The following is a 23,362-nucleotide window of genomic DNA, read 5'->3' as shown; positions in this document are numbered from 1 at the left end:
ATATGAATTATGGAAATTATGGAAGTATACTTTTATTTGTGCTTCAAATAATTCAAATTATTTTAATAATAATTTAAAAATATTTGACAGTTGATAAGCTGTTGGTATTCTGTAGATCTCAAATTTAAGAGTGGAGAGACCACAAAAAAGGAAAAGGGTTGGCTCTGAGGTTGCACAAAAGGAGAAAACATTAAACTAGCAGTATTTAATTCAGCAAGTTCAACTTATTTCTCTGAGTAGAACTATATCGATGTTCTGATTTGTGGTGAGGACAAATTAGTGGCTTAGAGAGTGAGTTAAACTCAATTCTAGCCTGCTGCATTGTTTAAGCTTCATATTTGTAAACATTTAGACTGAATATTAATTTTATTAGTGTGAGTACTCAGAGTATCAGGGACTTTTTTTTGTAGAGCATATTATGCAAAGTTATGTCTCTTTTTCATCAAAACCCTCTTTAAAGCTCAGCACAGTGAAATATACTGCTGTGGGGTCTAGGAAGAATATGCTCAAGTACTAGAATGCTGTGTATAAGTATTCACAAGAATTGCTCCCTTAGTTTGAATACTGAAATACTTGTTGAGAATGAGGAAGAAACTGTAAAACATTGATGATTGTTCTTAGGCAGATATTCTTTGAAGTCAGGAGGCATTTCAAAATGTCAGACTGTGTATGTCTTTCTGTGAACTGATATTTTAGTTTAAAAGAAGGGAAATACATAATACAGAAATGGTATTTAATGAATATTAGACCATACCCCTTTTTCTAATTTGAAATTTGTGTGCTTAAAAAGCATTTACTACAGAGTTGAGTTTATACATCACTGTTAATATGTTATAATTTTTACTTGAAAGCCTTTTGAAAAGAAAAAAGGAAAAAATTATGCTATTGAGCACTTATGTGAATGTATAGAATTGTACAGGCACTGTTTGCATAGAAATTCTAATAATCTGCGAAGTATGAAATGAAGGTGTCTTGTTGTACCCTGTGAACTTGTATCACTTTGTACACAGTGCCACAGTTGATAATGCAAAAAAGCAATATTTCTCAACCAAATCCTATTTTGTAATCCCCTTTAACCTGCTTTTCCATTAATTTATATTAGTGTCTCATAAGTTAACCACTGGTTTGAATGTAGCACTACAAATGAATACTGTCTTTTATGGTATAGATAACCTTATCCACAACAATAGTTCTATTTTTAGGAGATGATATGGTAATTCTTTACATGAACACACAATGACTAGTTGGGTCAGGGTGAGTTTGCATAATGGAATGAGCTCCCTACAGTTGTTTCCAGACACTTTGATAATGAGAAGTGGCATGAATGTTTAATTTATTAATTTCTTTCCACTCAGAAGGACAGAATGAACTGGTTTCTTAATTTCTGTTTCTCTATGTTTTCAAATGAGTTTAACTTTTTTGTTTTTAAGTAATGTTTAATTTGGAACATCAAAAAAAATTAAATTAAGGGAATGAATGAAAGATAAATTAATTACCTTGTAAATTGCAATGACAACAGTCTGATTTTAATGCAGCTTAACTATTTTAGAAGTCAATTGGTGGTCAAAACTAATGTTACCATGAAGCAGAATGAGCAAAAGCAATAATCCTCGTAGTGACTGCAACTGATTGTGAACTTTTTGCATCTATCATGTTATTAGAAAATTAAATAATTTTCTTCTTCAAGGCCAAAAAATTTTAAGCTGTCAGCAGTTACATCAAGTTCTGCTCATAAAACCTTTCGCCTTAAAGCAAACACACAAGAAGAATTAAAAGAACTGACTAATTAATTCTCAACACAAATAACAGATCTGTACTATAAATGCCTGAACTGCTTAAGGAGTTGCTAGACAATTTAAGAAGTTCTTTAAATTCTAGGACTTGACTGTGGCTTAAAGCCAGGCCTCCTTTGGAAGACCGGTGCTGCATTAGAATTAGAGTTCCTTCTGGACAGCATGTGCTGCAACAGGAAGTCTACCAACCTGTGAGATGGAACAGCATATTCCCATCTGTTGCTGGCCAGCTGTCCTGTACATACCCCTCCTTTTCATGAGATCAGCCTGACAGCAGTAGTTATGCTCTTGAGCCATCATGTAGCTGAGCTGCAAGCATGAATCACAAGGGGTAGGTGCACTTCACAGTCACTTTCCTGTCTAAAATTCAGTCCTTGGGTGTGTTGGGCTTTCTAGCTTTGACCCAGAAAAATATTTAGTGTGTCTTTGTGTCACTGAATCATTGAGGAGTTTTTCCTCGAGAGAAGAATAAAGACCTTGTTAGGACTTCATAATGAGATTGTTTTTTGGGGTTTGTTGTTTTGGGGAATATTGTTGAAAGAAATCAGCACTTTGTTGGTAGCGATTCATTTACAATGCTTGGTAGTTAACCAACTGTTTTATATTTCATCAAATATACTATTGCTTTGTGTCAAGAGACATCACTGTCTCTAAGGACTTACTCCCACATTTGCAAATAATACTCTTCCTTTTTCAAAATGGTTAATTTTGCAATATAATCAGGAAATGCTCTGACAGTGACTGCAAAAGGGCAATTCACAGTGACTTCTGAAATGTAGACCTGTGGGAGCAGGATAAAATACCATGAAAACACCCTTTTAATGTTTGTTTTGAGAGAAAGGAATGTTGATATGGTTGTTAGGATTATTTGAGGAGTTGGATTTCTAAGGAAAGGGTGATAGTTTTTTGTTTGTTTCCCTCCTGCTCCCACCCCCCATTAGGTTTTAGGCAAGGTTCAAAGTTTATTTAGGAAGTATAATGAAATATAATTCAATCTTCATAGTTTTGCCTAAAACCATGCATCATTAAAGAATTTACTTTATCATTTATTTGAGTAGGTCATCATGGTTGTATTGTGGGAAATAGCACATAGTTGTCACCTACTATCCTTCTCTACATCATTATGTTTTTACTATGTCACAGACACTGAGCAGCAAGAGTATGTGACTGATATCATTACATCATCTTTAGATTGAGTGTGAGGAGCTTTTTCATGTATTTCACTTTATTCTGGGTCTCTATTTGTGGTGGCTGTATCAAGTGTTAGTTCATTTTCCACCCTCCCTCGCTGCTGTCAGATTCGTTAAAACTGAAGTGCTTTCCCTAGTGCCAGGTATTTGTGAAAGAAGAGTGTGATAAAAATGTGATTGCAATATGTGATATTGCAAAAGAACCTGATACTCATTAGATAACATAGTGGGTTTGGCTTGTGTGTTTGCTTTGCAGCGTGCACTTCCTTGAGAAGGCAGAGGTGCAGACCTGCTGGTGCAGCCTGGGTGCCTGGGTTTGTGGTAGAAGGGGAACCCCTGGCAGGCTGTGCACTTCTAGAGCTTAGGAGGTAACTCATGTCTCTGCTGCTGGCTAGGCCTTGAATGAAAGCATCTGAATTTGGGCACCAGAAAAAGAGAAACGTAATCTAAGCTCAAAATGGCAGGTTCATATAACTTCAGTCTGAGGTCACTGTAACTTCAGCTGAGTGCCTGATGGTGGTGTGCCACTCAAGCGGTATGTGCTGGGTGCATTAGGTCAAGAGAAGGAGGCAGAAAAGCAAAACTAGGACATTTGATCTGGGAAAGAAAGCCTTTGCGAGCCCCTTAGGATTGGCTCTTTTGCTCAAAGGGAGTGATGGCAGACACGAAGTCAGGTGGAATCTTGAAACATGCAGTTGAAAGGCAAAAGAACTGAGGAGGTAATTGGTACGAATTATGTGATGTATATCATGAAGAAGGCTCCATGAGAAGCAGCCAAAAATCCCTTCCTATTGGTTTTTTCTGGATTAGGACAAAGGGATGGGACTATAAGATTCAAAAAAAGCTTTTTTTTGCTGCATGGTTAGCCAAGTTTAGCTATTTCAATGCAGAAATCCTTAAGCTGCAAGAGAGAAAGCCATCATCCTTCTCCCTGTTGCTAAACGCACTCATCTTAAGGCTAAAAGTCAACTTGAAAAATTTTATTTTTTCAGGACAAAATTGCACCTTATGCAAATCAGAAGAATAAGCATAGTATGAGGAAGAAGGAATTTTTCATTTCATCCACTTTCATGCCCACCAAAGAAGTACTTTAAGATATTGAGTAGAGAAATAAAGAAAATGGAAAAGAGAAATTCCCATCTGATGGAATTGGGAATCTTTAAAGAGTATTTTAACCAAACATGGCATTACAGACACTTTAAATCACTAATGACAAGTAGACCATTGCTGTACTAAACTAGGGATATAATAAAACAACCATTTTGGGCTGTCTGGGCTTTTGGATGTCTCCTTCTGTAAGTTAAATGGCTTGAAATCTTTATTTAATATTTTATCTCTGACTTATGAGGAAAACTTTCCATAATGTATGAAAATATTGAAGTTAATTACAGTCTATAAAAAAACGTTGTGGGATGCATTGCAAACTTCACATAAAACAGGTTGTTCTCTGTCCCTTGATAAGTATTTTATTTGTTCAAAACTATCCCATGATATTAATTTTTAAGTTGGCAAGAATGATGTAGATCAATAGTGTGTACTAACATCTGGCCACATAGTGCAGCTGAATTAGTTGTGTGACAGAAGTAAAAGAAAATGGCATGCAGATATACATAATTTTAGGCTCAAGTGCCCAGTATTCTTGTGTAATGCTGATTAAACAGACTGACAAAGCAGAAACATTTTATATATGGGAGAATACCATTAGTTCCAAAATAAAATTACTGTAATTTAAGCAGTTGATGCAAACGGAGGAAAAATGTGCTGCTAGCCCTGTGCAATCAAATCATGCTGTAAGGCTCATATTTGGCAGGTATTGTAGGATTGAAAGAGAAGATTTGAAGAGAAATTACAAGTCCTTTCCAAATAGAAGCATTATACATACCACAGTGAAACAGAACAATGACAGAAATGCAGCTTCATTAGTTATTGCATCTATATCTGATGAGGCAACAAATCACTTCTAAAACCTGAGGTAGCAGTTGAATCTGTTCTTGCGCAACATCTAATTTCAAGCAGGTTGCTGAAGGGCAATTCAGGCTTAAGTTCACAGAAAAGTAGGTATGCATTAATTTTGTTATGTTACATGGGAAATGTAGTTTTTTAGCTACATATAAAGTCCTCATTCTTCTTTCCCTGCTACCCATAACATTTAAGAAGTTGAAAATATTTTTCTGTATGAATAACTATCCTTATGTGTGTATCCTGATGGCCCCGTATAGTGGGACATCACACAAAAAACATTGCTGATGAATCTGAGGGTAATTTTAAACTAGTGAGCTAGATCTTGGTTTGTGAGATACCTCATTGTGGTATCTCAAAATGCCAGGCAAGAGAGAGCTGTTTTTTCACATGAAGGCTTACTTCTAATACTTCCTCATTTCTTAAGAGGACAGTGTCTGAACTTGCTTTGAAAGCACTGCTTTCTTTTTTCATGGTGAGTACTATTATTTCTGAAGTGTGTTTGACTCTATAATGAACTGGAAGGAGGATTTTTCTTAACCTGTAGCCTAATTTAGAAGTGCCTAGGTACTGGCACTTAGCCACTTGTTCATCTTTTCTTTTGCTGTACAGTACGAGCAGTACAAACGTGATTCTGCCCGTTCAGAACTGAAAAGATATGTCCAGCATTGGAAGTGCTAGATTTCTATAAACAGTATTTTTGGGAGGAGATGTCAGGAAGAAATGTTGAAAGCATTACAAGTTATAAAAGTTATTTGCATTATATTAATATTGCCGCAAAGCTACCTGCTGTTACATCATACATTTCTTCAAAAATTTTTTGTACATATTTTTATCTTTTTGTCTCCTGTTCTTTATTGATTTATTTTCACCGTGATTTCTGTTGCATCAAATTTCCTCATCTCTGTATTAAAAATCAGAAATACCTTACCTGTTTAAACAGTTATTAGGGTAAAATTTATTTTGGAAATCTCAAGGGCATATATAACTTTTTCAGTTTTTGATCATCTCAGCATATTTATGAATAGACAACCAACTTTTTTTCTTACCTATGCCTTGTAAGTGTGGATGAAGTCCATTAAGGATAATGAACTGATGCTATAATGATATAATAATCAAATGTCACTACATCCTTTGAGCTTCAAGCTTGCTTTACAAATTTCTCATTTCAGCATTTACCATGATGTGCAGACCTGTTAATGAAAACAATTTCATTGTAGAATTATTGTAATCTATAGAATAACAAGCAGTCATGAAAGTAATTAAAAGAATAGCTACTGCTATTCTTTTAGCCCACATTCAGGGAAGCAGTTATTTACTGTGACTTTCCTTTCAACTTTTGTCACATGTGGTTTTCACAAGGTTTCTTTTATTACCCTGTGCAGTTGCCACAATAACAACATGTCTGTTGTTGGAAACCTCAGGCTGTATTTGTCCCAGGCATACCATGCAAGTAGGAAAATTGTTCTTAAGCCGTGCTGTAGTACAGCATACCTTGCTTCATTTGTCTGGATTCAGGCAACTGAGGGTGGTTCAGCATGTTTCCTGTTGGTATAAAATTTACTTCCACACCATTTTTGATGGATCATTAATTATTCTTGTCAGGTAGCAGCAAACAATTTTGTACCTGAAGTCCTGCAGTAGGTTTTGCAGGATGTAGAATTATTGCTGGGCTTATGTGGAAACAGAACTAAAATAAGTCCGGTTTTGATTTGCTTTTATACCTTTTAACATAATTTTAAATGTTTCTCACTGTACTTTATTTCCCTTTTTGCTCATGTTTCAAAAAAATAATACATACCTTGCTTAAATTACTTCATGACATGCTAAAATTGGTTTTGGTACATATAAAATAATGGGTACATATAAAATAATGTGTTGGATAGTAAATACTTTGATCCTATTCTTCATTTGCATTGTCAAGGTTAAGTTTCATATATATATGCTTAAAATGAAAATTTCAGTTTTAAGTTTGGAAAGTGAAATGAACATCATTGCTACTTAATGACTTCTGATTTAAGAGAAAATTTTGAAATACTTGTTCAGTGTCTTGCATACATGGAATCATGTTTCTATTCCCTTACATCCTTATTATACCATGTTACTTTGCAGAATGTGTTTTCTACAGTTTCTGAAAATAAGTCTTTCCTTCGGCATGACATGAGTTGACCACTGAGAAATTTGGATTCATTAAATAACTAGTTGATTTAAAAAATAATTTCTGAGTCCTCATTGAAACCTAAACAGTTGTAAGATACTCTTTCTAGAGAAGCTTCTTTTAGCATTTGCATGCACAGATGAGACAGACATGCATCAAACAGCGAATGAAGCTGGAGAATTCTTTCAACAGGTTTTAAAATAATATTGATTTTTTTTGTCTACCTATTTAATTCAATTTTTATTTTCAATTACTTTGTCATCAACATTAATGTTTCATATAACTTTTATCTCAGACATATTGGCGAAAAAATAAATCCACCACCCAAGTTTCATATAGGTTTAATTGTTGGACACTGCTATTAAAAGAATCTGAAGAAAAGCATGTGAAAAATTTTACATAAATTTTTTGGTTGGTTTGCTACCCTCTTTGTGCCCCTGCCCTATATTTAAGACTTCTGAAATTAAGGGAAGGAAAAAAGGTTTATGGTAGATATTTCTCTCCTCTGGTCCTAGTTATTAACTCCTTTTGATATTTCTCTCTAATTTCGTTCAGGATCTGATTGTTCAAGGTAAAAACCAGCTTTGCTGCTATGCTTTCTTCATTACAGCTGTGGCTGTGCTCATACTGTGTTGGCCAGCAGTGTTTTGGAGAGGCCCATGCATCTGTATTTCTAGCAAGAAATAACAAATCTGATAACTTTAAAGAAGGAACTGGATATATGCTGGATTCCAGGAAATGAATTAAAGAGTAAGAAAACTGTTACAGAGAATAAAAATTACCTAAATCTAGTGTTTCACCACTTGAAGAAGAAAGTATCAACTAACAAATATCCCTGAAATTCTGTGTTTATTAAGTTTTCCAAATAAAACCCAGTAGTTTTGCCCAGTTGGCTATATTGTTTCCTATATCTGTTGAATGATTTCACAGTTGAAAGCTTTCTGGCGTGGCAGTTCTTCTCCAGAAATGGCATGTTGTTCTGTGCTGGTCAGCTGAGGTGAGAATGGCTATTGGAAAAAGTGCTTCAGGGTGCCAGCAAGCCACAAATAGTTCTCTAAAATACCTGTGACTGTGCCATAGAGTAGAAAAGAAAGATGCCTTTAATTTTGTGTGAAAGCACAGAATTTGTATCTGGCTTGACCAGAAAAGGACAGAAGGAAAATGACAGCTGAACACCACGGAATATGCAAACCATGCTGGGAGGGGAGAGTCGATGCTTCTTTTCTAAGAAGTGCATAAGGTTATACATGTTGCTGAGCCTGCCCACATTTTCTTGCATAATCCCTTCCACCTCCTTGCATGACTTAACTCAGAATATAGTACAGGCAGGGTCAATGAGGGTGAACCAAAAGCTCTGGTCATGAGACTAAAAGGTGACCTTGTTATGCTGTGGTGCCAAATCTCAGCTGAGGCCTCCTGAGAGATCCTTGAGTTGAGTTTAGCACAAATACTAAAATATTGGAGAAATAGGAGACTGTTTAAATAAGATCAATGTGATGAAGAAACCAAATCTTCAAAAAATGTTATGTATGCAATGCTAATCTCTCAGAATGCTTTCCTGTTTTTTCCTGGTAATTTTTTTTTTTTTTTAATGAGTAAATTCTACTTTGGCACCGAAAAATACTAATCTGCTCCTCTTTCTCTGTGTGTGTCTTTTAAGGAAGGGTTTGCTCATGCTGCAAGAATGCAAACAGGCAATAGTTTGATAAGTGCTCAATATGTGGACTTTGCATGTATAGTTTCAGCTAAGTGATGTGTAACACCAAAGCCAGCATTGATTTCAATTTTTCCAGTAAATCAGGAGATTTCAGGATGATTACTAGACTTTTTTACAGATTGATTCTTTCATTTGCAATATATAAAAAGAAAGGATTTTTGCTACATTTTTATTCCAGATTTTCAAAATCAAGATGTCATATTTTTCCAGTAGATTGACTTCAATGTTGGATTTCTACTTGGCCCGCTGAAGATAGAATCTGTTGTATTCAGAATAATCAGGAATATGTATTTCTTTGCCTAGGAAAAATAATGTGAGATGAGCTGCAGAGGGACTGTTGCTAGCATACAGTTAACAAATTAACACTACTACTAGGCTTCATTTGCTTGCAATTAAAAAATATGATTGGCATTGATATCACCAAGATTGTACTGAAGGCAAAGGGGAATATTTTTAAAAAAACTGGAGTATTAGCTTTAATCTGCAATGGTTTCACATATCACTGAAACTTCTCATCTGAAATGTTTGCTTTAATGATTTATTTGTCTCTTTTTCAGCTAAAAACAGACTTGTTCATCTTGCAAAGGATATGCATTTATAAAACTTAAATGAGTGTACTAAATGGAAAGAAAAAGTTGCATTAAAAAATGGGAGTTTAATGATTTTTTTTTTGTGGGGGAGGAAGTTTGCATGTTTTTTGTAGATTTTATTTTATTTAAATTTTCTTTTAATCTCATTTCATTTTGGAAGAGAGAGAATTTTCTGAAATAACCTTTTCTCCTTTGAGGTAGGCTATTTGTATAAACACAACACTGATGTTTTTTTCATTAATAAGTGAAAATAAATACATTACAAAAATGTGAAATTTGGGATTCTCCTCTACCATTCTCATTTTGGAAAGTTTTATGCAGAACCTTTTTTTTATGTTGCCCTTGATTGTTCAAGAGAAACTTCACGGTCTTACAGTATTCTGAACACATAGATTCCCTTGCCTACCTGCAGACAGCCTGCCTGCTGTTTTTTAATTGTTGACACCACTCTGGTGGCAGTGCCACAGTGAGAAACGCTTTAAAAATGCAGATAGGTTAAGTAAGTTGTGACAGTGATCTGTGCAAAAGGCAGCTTCAAAGGGCAAAAATAATACAGTGTTAGGGACCTTTCATTAAATAGAATACATAGGCTCTCACTGAAAACTGAATGAGGAAAGAAGAAGCTGATAGACAATATATTGATGGCCAGAACAAAGATAACAACACCAATAATATATATACACACACACACATACACACACACATATACAGAGAGGGAGAAGCACTTAAACTGTGGGGTTTTCATAGTTGGAGAGAATGGTCTTGTCTGCTATTTGCATTGGAGATGTGTTTGACCAGATCTCATCATCCTTTAATTCACTATAATAAAGTTTGATACAGAAAGGAGTATGTTTCATATGTAAGCTTGGTATATGATAATAAAAATAAGCATATATATATATAAACTAGTAGCCAGCACCTCAAAGAACTGTTGTATAATAGTGAAGACTCTTAAATTTCTTTTCCTAGTTGGCCTATAGTGCTAAAGTTCTGCTTCTAGCATGGTCAGAAGTGCCCCAGCTTTTATTATTCTGGACATTTTGGTCTCATTGGGTATATGAAATAAGCAACATGAGGTAATTTTTTAGGTCTGAACTGTTCTACATTTTAGAGGTTACGTGTTAAATAATGTGCAACACTTGGTTTTGTTAAGTGACACGGGCAGTTCCTTTTTTTACGAACTTGGACAATAATTAGGACATTTCTTAATGTTTAAGTTCACTTTCTAGGGAAGAAGATTCCAATCATCATTTGTTCTCTTCCAGGAGAGAATTTTAATTCTGAGACTATTCAGGATGACATTGTCAGTTGATCTTGATAAAATTGTTCTATTTTGAAGAAAATGCTCTCATGTTCCTTGGCTGCTAAAAATACAAGTACTAACAAAATGTACTCTAAGCAGGAGAAATTGCCACTTTGGGGGTGGATATGTAGACTTTGGGTTTTCCTGAAGTGACTCACTTTCCTCTACAGGCATTAGACAACTGTAACAACAACCAGCTTGCAAAGGTCTTGAGTCTGAATGTTTTGTTTGAAATACAGATGGATATATGCACATTATTAAGCTCCTTGTGGAATTGAGAGTTGAAAGTCTTGCCTAAAAATACAAGAAAAGTTTGATGTAGAATGAGAGAATGGGTCCAGGTTACCAGAAACCCAAGTCATTGCCTTGATTGGACGATTGTGCTTATAAGTCAGGCATATAATTAAAAGTTTGCAGGTGTGTACTTAATATTATTGGTGCACTCATAAGTACAGAAAATGAAAAATTAATCATTAAGATAAAAGAATAAATACAGTGGAATCTATAAAAAAGCAAGAATTTTCAAAAAAAAGGAGGAATTAAATTTGTCAATCAACTTGGTGCGAACCAATCAACTCATACTGGAGTGGAAATATGTTACAAAAAGAAAGAGCTGACGTACACTTTCAAAGACTTAGTACATCTCTGTGCTCTGTGTGTCCTGTGCTGGGTATATTGAGCTATTTATAAAATAAACATTCTAATTCAGAAAGGCTGCATATTTTTCACTTTCAGCTCCTCAGCATTGATAGCCAGATAAAACAAATATATATGACTAATTATTATGTGAAATTATATTTACCTGTCTGCACATTCTTCTGTGAAGTGTAATATCCTGGAACGGAGAGAATAATTCTATTTTGGATAATGCTTTGTTAATAAAATAGGTCTTTTCTTTGTGATTGATAGGGATAAAGACTCCATCTGGAATTCTTAGGGAGCCATTTTAAGTCAGTCCCATGATGCAAATATGCCCTAGAGCCATCTTTTCTGTGCTTAAAAAAGCACTTTATTTCAAATGCTTTATTGGCAATTACCAATGATTTTGTAGTTATTTGGCAGTACATGGCAGGGTGATAGTACATTATTTCACATCAGAGCAGGTATGTAATATATATTAAAGTTAATAAACCATCACTTTGCTCTGTTAACAGACAAAATAAGTTTATTGAATTAAGGTGTAAGTGTGCATAGGTTAATCATAAAGACTTTTATATATTGGGAATGTGAACTGTGTAATAGTAAGTTATTTTTTCCTTATGTGATTATGAGGGAGGCCTAAGTACAACCTTTGTTTTTTAGCCATCATTGTCAACATAGTCATAATGTCATTTAGCCATAATGTCAACATCATTACTATGTCTAAATAATTTTCACAAGTTTGAGTGATTTTTTGATATTATATAATTATTATTGACAGAGGATATTGTCCTGTTTCACTCTCTTAGGTTTTTAGAGGAAGATAATGTTTGTAGAGATTTTCTTTCTAACTGTGTTAACTTGAAAATATGTTTTTATTATAATCACCAAATAAATAAGCCACTAAATAATTCCACAGTGTCTGCATTACCATATTTTCCAATGAGCTTTGGACACATTCCTCATGCAGAAGCCAAAATACAGTGAATTTCAGTGAATGATATAAAAGTGTTGCAGAGGGTGAACATGAGTGACTCAAGGCTCAGAAAAGGGACTTTCCAAAACCTACTTAGAAGCAATCCATAGCAATGAAAAATGCAGATAGATGTAGTATATTCTTCCTGGAGATTTTTTTTTTTATATTTTAAGAAATCAAGATGAACCAGAGCATTCATAAAAGAAAAATTTATGTTAGGTGATTCTGCCACTGGTCTGAAATACATCTGCTTAGCACTAAGTAATGAGTAATCACTCAGTCTTAATCTTAACCTTAAATCTACTAAAGTATTCCTTTAGCTTTACATGTGTTTTTTGTCCTATGTGCCTCAAAGGATGTGCTTTGTTTTATGTATTTTTTCCTGAATCACAGAAGGTATTCAACTTTATATGACAAGAGTGCTTGTTTGGTTGGTTTTGTATTTATGTTTTCTTATAGCGCTTCTGGTCACAATTTCGGTCAAGTATTCTTATTTAAGACCTGTATTGTAGTTCTGTGTTTGGCTTTTCTAATAGTACAAATTCAGTATAACAGTATAAATATTCTAAGTGAAAAATTTCAATCTATTAATTTTATATCTAAGAATAATTCAATTATTAGAGTACCTGCTCTGTTTTAAAAAGATTTTATCTTTGTTTATGTGGGACAGCCTTCCAGATCAGAATTAACTGTCAAATACAAATGAAGTTCAGGGGAACTTTTTGTTTTTAAACTTCAGTGAGCACTGATGCTTTATTTTGCAGGAGGTAGGTACATAAACATCCATAAACCACCACTTACCTGCCTGTTCAAACGTGGGGTGTGAAAAGTATCAAAAGTACTTAAAAGTATCAAAAGTACTTAAAAGTTTGCCATCATTCAAAATCAGATTTTTGCATTACATGTTATTGCTTTTCTGCTCTGTTATTGTACTGATGGAATCAGTACAATATGGAATCCCCGCTCTGTCTTTTCTAGAAATGTGAATGAAGAAGTCTGTATCAGAAAACATTTTATTCACTTGCATTCAGAATTTGTACATCATCTTTGCATTTCTATTTTTTTTTCTTTTTAATGAAACTGAACTGGCATATGAAAAAGATAGTCTTATTTAGGGATGCTGCTAAAAAAGGTTATGCTTTTCTTTTGATTGGTGGAAGTTAAATAGTACTTTATGTTATTGTACCATTTAAAATATTCTCAGCTTTCGTGGGTATTATTAATAGCTATTTTTTTAATGTATATGAGCTGGAAATGTATTCAGCTGACCCTACACAGCAGGTTTGGATCTGATGCAGAACAGATAGAAAGCAGAGCCAATTGAAATACTGAAATAGCCAGAGCCAGATATCGTCTCATGTGCTCCCACGTCAAAATCCTGTTTTGCTTTGCAGAGGAGTTATAGCTTTATTCACATTTTGAAGATGAAAACAACACTCTTTACTTCATCTTTTTCCTCTCTGATCCTTGCTCTGGCAATCTGTACATTCTATTAATGTCCTTCTTATCTTCCTAAAAATTCAAGATTTATCAGTGCTGCATCTTTAAAAGTCATCTTTATTATGCAGGGGCCAGTCACACTTTTTCCTACAAAGGCCAAATAAAAAACTCTGTGCATTGAAATGTCATTCCATAGGTACTATGATCTACATACTTTGTAGCATTTCCTGTATACACAGGCACAAACCCCCAACTTAAATATATTTTTCCATCATATGCTTCTTTCATCATGTAAAGGTGCAGTAAATGCATGTGGCATTCTACAGGTATGATTTTTGAATCAGTAAGTTATACTAGGGAAAAAGGAAAGAAAGTACCCATGCTTTTTCTGTACATAAAAGCCATATAGATTTATTTGGAGCCCATCAGGGCAGAGTTTGTTTTAATCAGTGTTTCTTTTTTCATATAAACATTTTGTTGAATGATGAATCTCACAATGCTTAGCTTCAAGGGAAGAAAAGAAAAAGGACAAACCCAAATTCCATATTTAATGTTCAAATTGCAAAATATAATGAAACTGAAATAATAATGCTAGGACTGAATAGAAAATAGATTTTATACTTGAATCAGATTACAAGAACAACTTCCCCTCAGGAACACCTCACAGTGTATCTAGTAATATTTTGAGAAGTAAGAAAAATATTGAAAAGCATGTTTGGAGAAGAATATGCAGAGGAACAAAATCGTAATTAAACCCAGTCATCCCAGGAGGTGGTGGCTGTTTCATCTGCAGCTATTGACTGGGATAGGATCTAGGTAAATAAAACATCAATGGAATTCAAATCCATTTACTCCTCTTTGAAGGCAGTTGGCCTGTATGTGAAAGATTATGTGTAGGAAGTTTATGCATAGTCTATGCATACCTATGCATAGATAGATAATAGTTTAAGAGGTAGATAATAGTTTAAGACTTCAGTGAAAATAATTCAAAGAGGTATCGTTAAAGGCTTTAGAAAAACACACAAACTCCAGAGTTGTTTTTTACACAAGGAAGAATATTACTGCCTTGAAGACTGCAAGTGGCCTTCAGGGGACTGTAATGCTCAGGTTCTGAATCCCAGCATTGTATTGCTTTTCAAGAAAAAACCTTGAGATTTACACAACTCCACTACCACTTCTTTGTCTTGTTATCAAGACAAAATGAATAGGTGTATGGAGTGTGCTGTACATGTTTCTATGTGTTGCAAACAATTTTGCATATAGAAAGTTTGTCTAAACTCCTATGAGTACATGGGCCTTCAGCAGAGTTCATGAACAACCAAATGTGTATATATATCCATTTTTTACAAGGAAAAATACAGCTCAGTGTTTTGCCTCTGAACTGATTAAACGTCTGTCCTGAAAGGGACAACAGACTCATTTCTTAGATTGATGTGCTTGTTGCCCTACACTGGATATGGTTTAGTCTTGATTTATTAAGCTTCCTGGTAAATATGACTTAACTAGTCCCTTCTGTGAATATTTTTCTTGTGCCCTTTTGCTAATTGCAAGGATGCAAATGTCACAGAGATCTTTATATTTCTTGTCTCATTTGCTATATATTTTTGTAAATTCTACTACTGTTTCTATGTAGCTGTTATAGTCAAATTTTGAGGCTCTGAATTCTATTGTTCTATATTCTCAATAATGAGTACTATGTTATCTCAGTTTGCAGAAAAATAATCTGAAGCGCAAAGCTTTTCTTGTGTTGATGCAGAAATTTAAGAGCTGATGGTTGTGAGTCTGTTCACGTAGGTATGGCATTGGCAAAGAGGGGTTATGTAGAGCAAAGCACTTTGGTATGTGAGACAAGTTTCACAGTTAAGAGTCCAGCATAACTCAACAAAAATGTATCTTGTAGTGGATTTATCAGGTTACTTTTGGGCAATGAAGCAGTGCTACCCCATATTCTCTGTGAAGCAAAATGAGACATTTGCCAGCTAACACACAGCTAATGCATGAGCATGTTCATATCCCGTAACTAACAGGCTCTGGTACTTCAGGGCTTCCGCTTTCAGGTCTGCCTTTTGGGTCTGCAACCCAGGCAGCGACCTGTGGATTGTCCTTAGTAAGAAAAAGAGTTCCTCTTGCCTTAACGTGTGAAAGGAGCACTTTCACACCAGGCTGAGATAGCTGGTAAGTTCTGATAAAAAGGCTTATGTTCCAGAAGGCTTTTTTTTCCTAATCATAAATGAAATTGAAAACAGATGGTATTAACTTAAATCCATAGTGCTGGGATTGAATAGAGATTCAAAAATGGAAAATATGACCAAAAAAATGGGAAAAAGTTGGTTTCTAGATTCTTCAGAAATTCTTGATGTCAGCATGAGTTGGGGGGGTTTTCAGAAAGGTCTAGCAGTTCTCACAAATCCTTCGCTGGTTGGTCATCTCCTTGAGTGTATTGACAAAGCACCAAACAACATTTCAGTGCCACTGTGCCAGAGCAGAACCATGGGCTTCATGCATATGTTCTGGGTATTCTATGAGGACTTAGTAAATGGCAGAGTAAAAAAGTTACAAGTGATAATGTATAAACAATAAGATTTACATAAAACCGTTGATAAGTTATAAAGCTTGCCAGAAATTGATTGAAGATTGTTTTTGCTGTTGCATTATAGAACTGTTCTCTAAGAGGTACAGCAATATGTTGTACTCTTTGGATGTTGTGTACTTTCTGTGTTAGGAAAAAGTGTCCTCTGTAATAATCAAGAGAGATTTTTTGATCTCCCCATGCTCAATTTCTTACAATGGATGGAGGAGTACGTGTCAGAATTTGATTAAACCATCTTGGTCTTTAAAGTTGTTTTGTATATACACCAGGAGGTCATCTCATTAACACTTGGACAAAGTACATAGTAAGTTTGTAATTAAACATCCTCTTCCTTCCCATGGAAATCAAATACAATCACAAATTCTTCTTTCCCTGTATTTGTTTATGTTAGAGCATTGCTGCTGCCTAAATTATGTTAGTTTTGGTGCATACTTCAAATGAATTTTTTATCATTATGTTCCAGACTGGACAAATAAACATCATACGTGTACTTATTTTATATAGCACCATGCCATGATGCTCAAACAGAGCTAAGTTCCCTCAATGGGATTCTGAGCTAACACAGCTCTTCTGTTCCTACTAGCCATGTTTGGTCATCAAGAGATAGCAAGCATGTCTGTATAGTACTGCACTGTCCCATGTAAATGTATGCCTCCCCATTTGTTTAGCTGTTTGCTCAAAGTTGTGGATTATTAAATAGGAGTAGACTTTCTTTTATGATCTCTTACCAGCATAAATATGAGCATAAGAAAGACAGAAGGTTGAGTGGACTGGACATAGCTGTAATGATAGGTGGTTAGAGAAGTTAAATTCCCCTGCACAGTCCTCAAGGTGCTAGTAGCGTCTGATTTCTGCGCCTGAGAAATGGCAAGTGCATCTTCAGGGTTGGCCCCTGGTTGGTCCCAAGCACAAGCACCATGTCAGTATACCTGACATGATACTGTGTGATTATGTGTTTGCCAGGAACTGGAAACTGTTGGAGAGGGGAGCATAACTTGCTGTCAAATTTTGGTTTTTCAGAGCCATAGCTATCACTGGTCATGAGATGAAAATTAATGAAAATTAGTGCCTTTGACTTGAAAAAAACTTTTGTTTAGTTGTCTCTGTGAGAATAATGTTGACACTCTGAGATTCTTCCACTTTGTTTTGCAAAGTCACATTGATTTAGTTCTAAAACTGCTTTTTTATAAATGCGTAAAAAGTTTAATATCTTCTCAATTCTATAAGTGGGAAAAATCTTTCTCTTTCTTTCTCTCTCTCTCTCTCTCTCTCTCTCTCTCTCTCTTTCTGTTCTTCCTCTCTTCCTCTCTCTCTCTCTCTCTCTCTTTTCTCCTTTCCCTCTTTCTCTGTTTCTTTTTTCTAACCTAATACGTAACCTAATATGTTTTAGTAATTCCAGAATGACTTTTGGATTAATTTACGTTTTGGCTATAGTGAGTTTGGAATCAGTGGCTCACATTTTAACTCTTGCTGGCAGAAAGAGCTCACACATCAAGCTTTTAAAGGCAGAGTTTAATCAATTGGATTTTGCAGTTTCAATTATCTATATGTTTTTAGTTTTATTTCAGACAAATAGATGGCTTACTTCCTCTACTCTCACACAACTTTTAAAATCTGTATTAACTAAACAGCTTCTTGCTTATTACCTAAGCTCTGGGGAGGTTTTCATACTGGATACCCAGAACTGCAGAAGTTTTGCTGGTTTTTTAAACATGCAATGGTCCCCAGGTAATATCTTTTAAAAGGTCTTTTCCTCATTGTAAGTTTTGATAGCTCTGCCCTTTTCCTTCTCGCCTTATTTACTTATTTCTCTATAAAGAAGGTAAGAGAACTGTAGCTTTGCTAAAAAGTGATTTATAATTCATTAGCTTTCCTAGTTCACATTTCTAAAAGATTGTGTCATCAGAAGCATTCCTAAATTTGTGGATTTTGTTAGAAATAGAGAAAAATATCTTAAACTGGTAACAGTTTCCACATTGGCAGGAATAAATGAAATGTGAATCCTGTATAAATTTCTGCAGTCCGGAGTTGTTTCCAGCCTTGGCCTGCTATATATTCCCTGTCATATGCTCTTAGGAACAGAATCCAGATCAGTTTACTTCCTATTACATAATCTAAGTAGTTGTCACTGAGAGACTTAAACATTAGTAACTATTTCCACCCATGGGAGTCATGTGTTGCGCGAGGATAGAAGAAAAATATTTTCCCAGTATGTAAGAGATGATCCTTTTGGGCTGGGATTTAAATGAGTGGTACAACATACATAAAAATTACACTGGGCCATAATACTGGAGCAGAGAAGACAGCCGAGGGTTGGATTCTGATCACAAGAGCCCGGAGTATCTTTTATAAAGTTTACAAAATTTAACATCAGCAGAATTTCAATTGGAATCTATTGCATCTTCCCAATGCCAAATATTCAGCTCATAGATGAATGTGAACATTATCTTCAGCGATAGATGAATTCAATTTTGCCACTTCCAAATAACATGTTTATGTAAAAAGATAAAAATTTAGATTTTGAAAATATTAACTAGTGGTGCAGCCTAAGAATAGGCTAGCTTTTCCCATGATTGATATTTTTTACTGCAGCTTAGTATTGAAAGAATGGTATTAAAATGAATATCCATTATTACTGATAATGGAAAATCTGCTGCTTTAGAAAGATTATGCTATTTATTTTTCAAGCAATGTTCAACAGCTGTGCAGATAATTCCATTAACACTAACTTAAAACCTTAGTTCTTCCATTTATTACAATTGCGTGAATCTATAACTCCCTCCTTCCAAACATCAGAATTATTCAAGTACATATCAAACAAACAGCTCCAAATTTACATGACTTCTGTTATTCTGGAAAGTCTTATTTTTAAAACATTTATTCAGTGTGAGTTTTAGAGAAGATGAGTGTGCTGATGTAGTTGAAAGGCTAATGTTACCAATATTGTTCAATATTGGTCTAAAAAGAGTTACAATATCAAGCATCTGTAAATTGTCAACCTGGTAACCACCATACTTAACTATGAGGGAGAAGCACTAGAATTTAAGAGTGGTTAGAAATTAATTAATAAGTTTATCAATACTCTTGCAGTGTAGGGAGCTAAGACTTTGACTTATAAAGGGTTTAGCTGAGCTTATTAAAACTAGTTATTTAATGGCAGAAAAAAGTTTTGGGTTGGGTTTTTTTGAAAAGATTATTAGTTTGGTGGTTTGTTTATTTCAGGTCTGAAGAATTTTTCATCAACGTCAGTCAACTTATTGTTAAATCTGATTAATTCTTCAAACTGGATCACTGGCATTTTCAATTTAGCCATCAACAGTTCATTTCAGTGCACTTCAATTTGGGTGGAGTGACAACCTCTTTAGGTTAGCTATTCTATTGATTGTCTTTTTGGAGTAATTAAAACAAAATTGCAATGACTTTGGTTGGAATTCATTTCACTTAACTCTAGCTATGTAGATGTTTAGTCATCCAGAGTCATATAGGCTTCCCTTAAAAACAGTGGAAAAATGTAGTAACAGAAGAGATGATGAATGGAAGTCCAAGTCATGACTGTGACTGTGAAGGCAAATAATGGATTCCCAGGAGAATATGTACAAAATATGAAGTTTAAAATAAAAAACAACTAAAAAACCAAACCCAGCAACAAAAATCAAATTAATTATAAATACTGCATTAATATTAGTTTTGAAAAGGTTATGTTAGTCATCTCACTACTGACTTAGTAGTGCTCGAAATCTGATTTCAATGATGTAATAACTCCAGTATATTTACAATATAATTTTCCCACATGCAGGTTCCAGTACTGCAAAAAAACTCACTTCAGTTACTGACCTAGTAATAACTTTTGGCTGTAGAGCAAATGGAATTTTAATTACACTAACAGCATAATTTATATGTTTTTGCTTTTTATAGGGTAGTATCTTTCAGGACTCACTTCTGTGTCAGTAATCCTGTTTTGAGTCTTCTAAGAGGAAGAAAGGAATTCTTCTTGTCAAACTGAATCAGACCTTCAAATACACTCTGCACTGGTGCAGCATCAGCTTGATTATTGTGTGCAATTTTGGTCACCACAATATAAAAGTGACATTAAACTATTAGAGAGTGTTCAGAGGAAGGTAACAAAGATGGTGAAGGGCTTTGAGGGGATGATGTGTGAGGAGTGGCCAAGGTCACCTGGTCTCTGTCCAGCCTGGAGAAGAGGAGACCGAGGAGAGACCTTTGTGCTCTACAACTTCCTTGTGAGGAAGAGGAGGGGCAGGCACTGATCTCTTCTCTATGGTGACCAGTGACAGACAGAGGGAAGGGCCTGAAGTTGTGTCAGGGGAAGTTTAGGTTGAATATTAGAAAATGGTTCCTCACATGGAGAGTGGCTGGGCACTGGAGCAGGCCCCCCGGGGAAGTGGTCACAGCACCAGTCTGACAGAGTTCAAGTAGTATTTGCGCAGAAATCTCAGGTGCATGGTGTGACTCTTGGGGTGTCCTGTGCAGAGGTAAGGGTTGGACTTGATGATCCTTTCCAACTCAGCATATTCTGTGAATATTCCCACAGCCATTGTGAGCTCAGATCTGTGTTTATCCCAGTATGGATCAGCAAACAGTTTTTGCTGTAACATCCAGTCATCAGCCCAGTTGATGCTGTTCCTAAGAATCTGTCCATTGAAATGCTAGACCCTAAAAAGAAAGAAAGTTATGGGGATTTTTCATTTAATTTTATCTTTCAACGTGAGCTTTTCCCCTCTTTTCTGCTTCCCTCCATGGAGCCTATCTCTGCCAACCTCCTAGACAGCTGGCACAATGATTTGCATATCAAGGCATGTTTGCCTGGGATGTGTGAGGGGCTCTCATGTTCCCACACCGCTTCAAGCACTTGTTTTGTTACTGCTTCAGCGGGATGACGAGTACACAACAATATTGATTCTGAACTGCAGATAATTACATATTTGTTTCATAGATACAGATATTTAGAACTAGTTCCTTCATCTGCTCTTCAAGAAAAAACAAAATTTTTTGTTTCTCAATAAGCTAGTGATTTGGGCTTAAAATACCTGTAGATATATTTTTAAGAATGAAGTGAAATAAGCTTAAGTAACAATGGTGGTTTTGGGATTATTTTTGCTTAGACTTTTAGCAAGAGTAGCAAATTCTAATGTTAGGCCTGTAAGTACAATTTAATGTAATATGTTATATGTAAGTTATTTATTGTCACATAGAAGCCTGGAAAGCATTTACAGACATGACCCTGAGATTCAAGAAACCAACATCTTTCTAAAATAAGAAACCCAGCATCTTTCTAAAATGCTGTCTGGCCTGGGCACAATTTAGTAGTCTTGGTCTCACACAGGGTATATTTGTCCTGAAGATTAAACCCTAGTGGAAAAAAGGCAGTGAGTTCCGACTATGAGTGCATCTTTCATCTACCTGGGTTTTATTTATCACATACCCCTTAAGTCTCTGAACACAGATGAAAAGGAGACTATTTTCCCGTTTCAGGATAATTAACCAGTTCTTTAAGGCTAGGTACCAGAGCTCCTTAGGAGCTACTTTTCCTCCAGATCTGAGAAGTTAGAACTAAAAGCAGAGAACAGACTTTGCTGCTACCTTACAGTCTTTGCACATCTTCCCTTCCTTCAGAAAAAAACCAAAAAACCATCATAAGTAGGAGCAAAGCCTTCTCACAAAACTAAAAAGATATGTTTTTCTTCAAAGGCTCAAAATTGTTCCCAAGATTATGACAATAACTTATGGAAGTTGGTGAGGCAATGCCATTTGATGAGATGGTACTTGCTAATCTGCCATCCTGCTTAGAACTCATTAAAGAGGGGTTAATGAAAATGGAAAAACTTACAGCATTTAAGCAAGGATCTTTGATAAGAGTAGAATTCTTAACTCACTATGTTCTAATGCTTCTATGTAATGCTTCTATGCTTCTAAGTAATTTATTTCAAATACAGCAGTGTAATTAACATGTGTTAAGGGTAAGTTGGAGCATCAGACTATTCAAACCCATAAAGCAAACATTGTACCCCACCTGAGCTCCTAGCTCTAGTATTAAGCAGTACAAATAATCTGCATTGGCTACTTAATGAGATTCTAAAATGCGCACATATTTAAAAATTTCAGTCATAACTCACATCTTATTTGGGCATTAGTCTATATGCCAGCTCTGACACTGATCTTAGGACATGAGACTTAGATCACTCAGTCTGTTATCATATTTGTTTCCCACATCTAAAAGTGGATTATATTTCTCAGTCACCTCACAGGGATGTTATAAGACTGATTTTGCTCAAGTTTGCAAAGCTTTTTGCAATTCTTGGCCTACTGTCTGGAACTGTAGGGCAGTACACAAATATGGAGTATTTCTACTATCCTAACAGCAGCTGGGGATAGATTTTTCACACACCAGTTCTTATACTCTGGGACATGTGGCTGCTGAGTCAAGTGGTGATGGGGCACATTAAGGACAAGGCAGACAAAATGCAAGCAGGAAAACAAACAGTTACTCTAACTTTGCAGAAAAACAAAACTAAAACTCCCAGTAAAAGCAGAGTCTTAGTAAACAAGGGAACAATATAAACCCTTCTCAGAAGGGTCTTTGACAAGCTGTTGTATTGATAGCTGATTCTGGCAGCTGGCAACTGCAGAATATTAATGAAGCATTGGTAGGCACATGAGCACTCTGAACAGGTTGATTGCAACTGAAGTCTACAATGCATGGTATCAAGATACATTATTTGTTTGTAGCATTTGCTCTTAGTTTGACCTTCTTGCTTGCTTGCTACTTTTTTCCTTTTTCTTTCTCCCTTTTTTCCTTCCTTTCACATCTATCATTTTCCCCTTCTTCCTCCTTCCTTTTTTTTCTTTCTCTCTTTTATTCACTAGTTCTTGTATGCCTAATTAAGTTCAAATGTGATGAAAATTGCAATAAAAATGTTGCTTATCATATGTTATAAAAGTGTCCTCTTGTTTCTCTTCTATTATTTTGTAGCAGATGCATGCAGCTC

The 23,362-nt window shown here is 35.3% G+C and overlaps 1 protein-coding gene across 3 annotated transcripts in view; it reads left to right on the top strand.

Annotated features, from left to right (window-relative positions):
• Positions 1-23,362, top strand: part of SLC16A7 (solute carrier family 16 member 7) — an 80,493-nt gene that overhangs the window by 19,406 nt on the left and 37,725 nt on the right. The window contains exon 1 of one of the 3 annotated variants that reach the window (XM_063155160.1): positions 1,949-2,124. The exons of the other annotated variants lie outside the window; for them this stretch is intronic. The gene's annotated coding sequence lies outside the window, so the exon portion shown is untranslated. Of the gene's footprint in view, positions 1-1,948; positions 2,125-23,362 lie in introns of those variants that run through there. 3 annotated transcript variants of the gene reach the window in all.

This window comes from Melospiza melodia, chromosome 4, assembly GCF_035770615.1.
Source record: "Melospiza melodia melodia isolate bMelMel2 chromosome 4, bMelMel2.pri, whole genome shotgun sequence".
Taxonomy (NCBI): Eukaryota; Metazoa; Chordata; class Aves; order Passeriformes; family Passerellidae; genus Melospiza; species Melospiza melodia.
The sequence above is the reverse complement of the archived record's forward strand: the minus strand, read 5'-3'. Positions and strand labels throughout refer to the sequence as shown.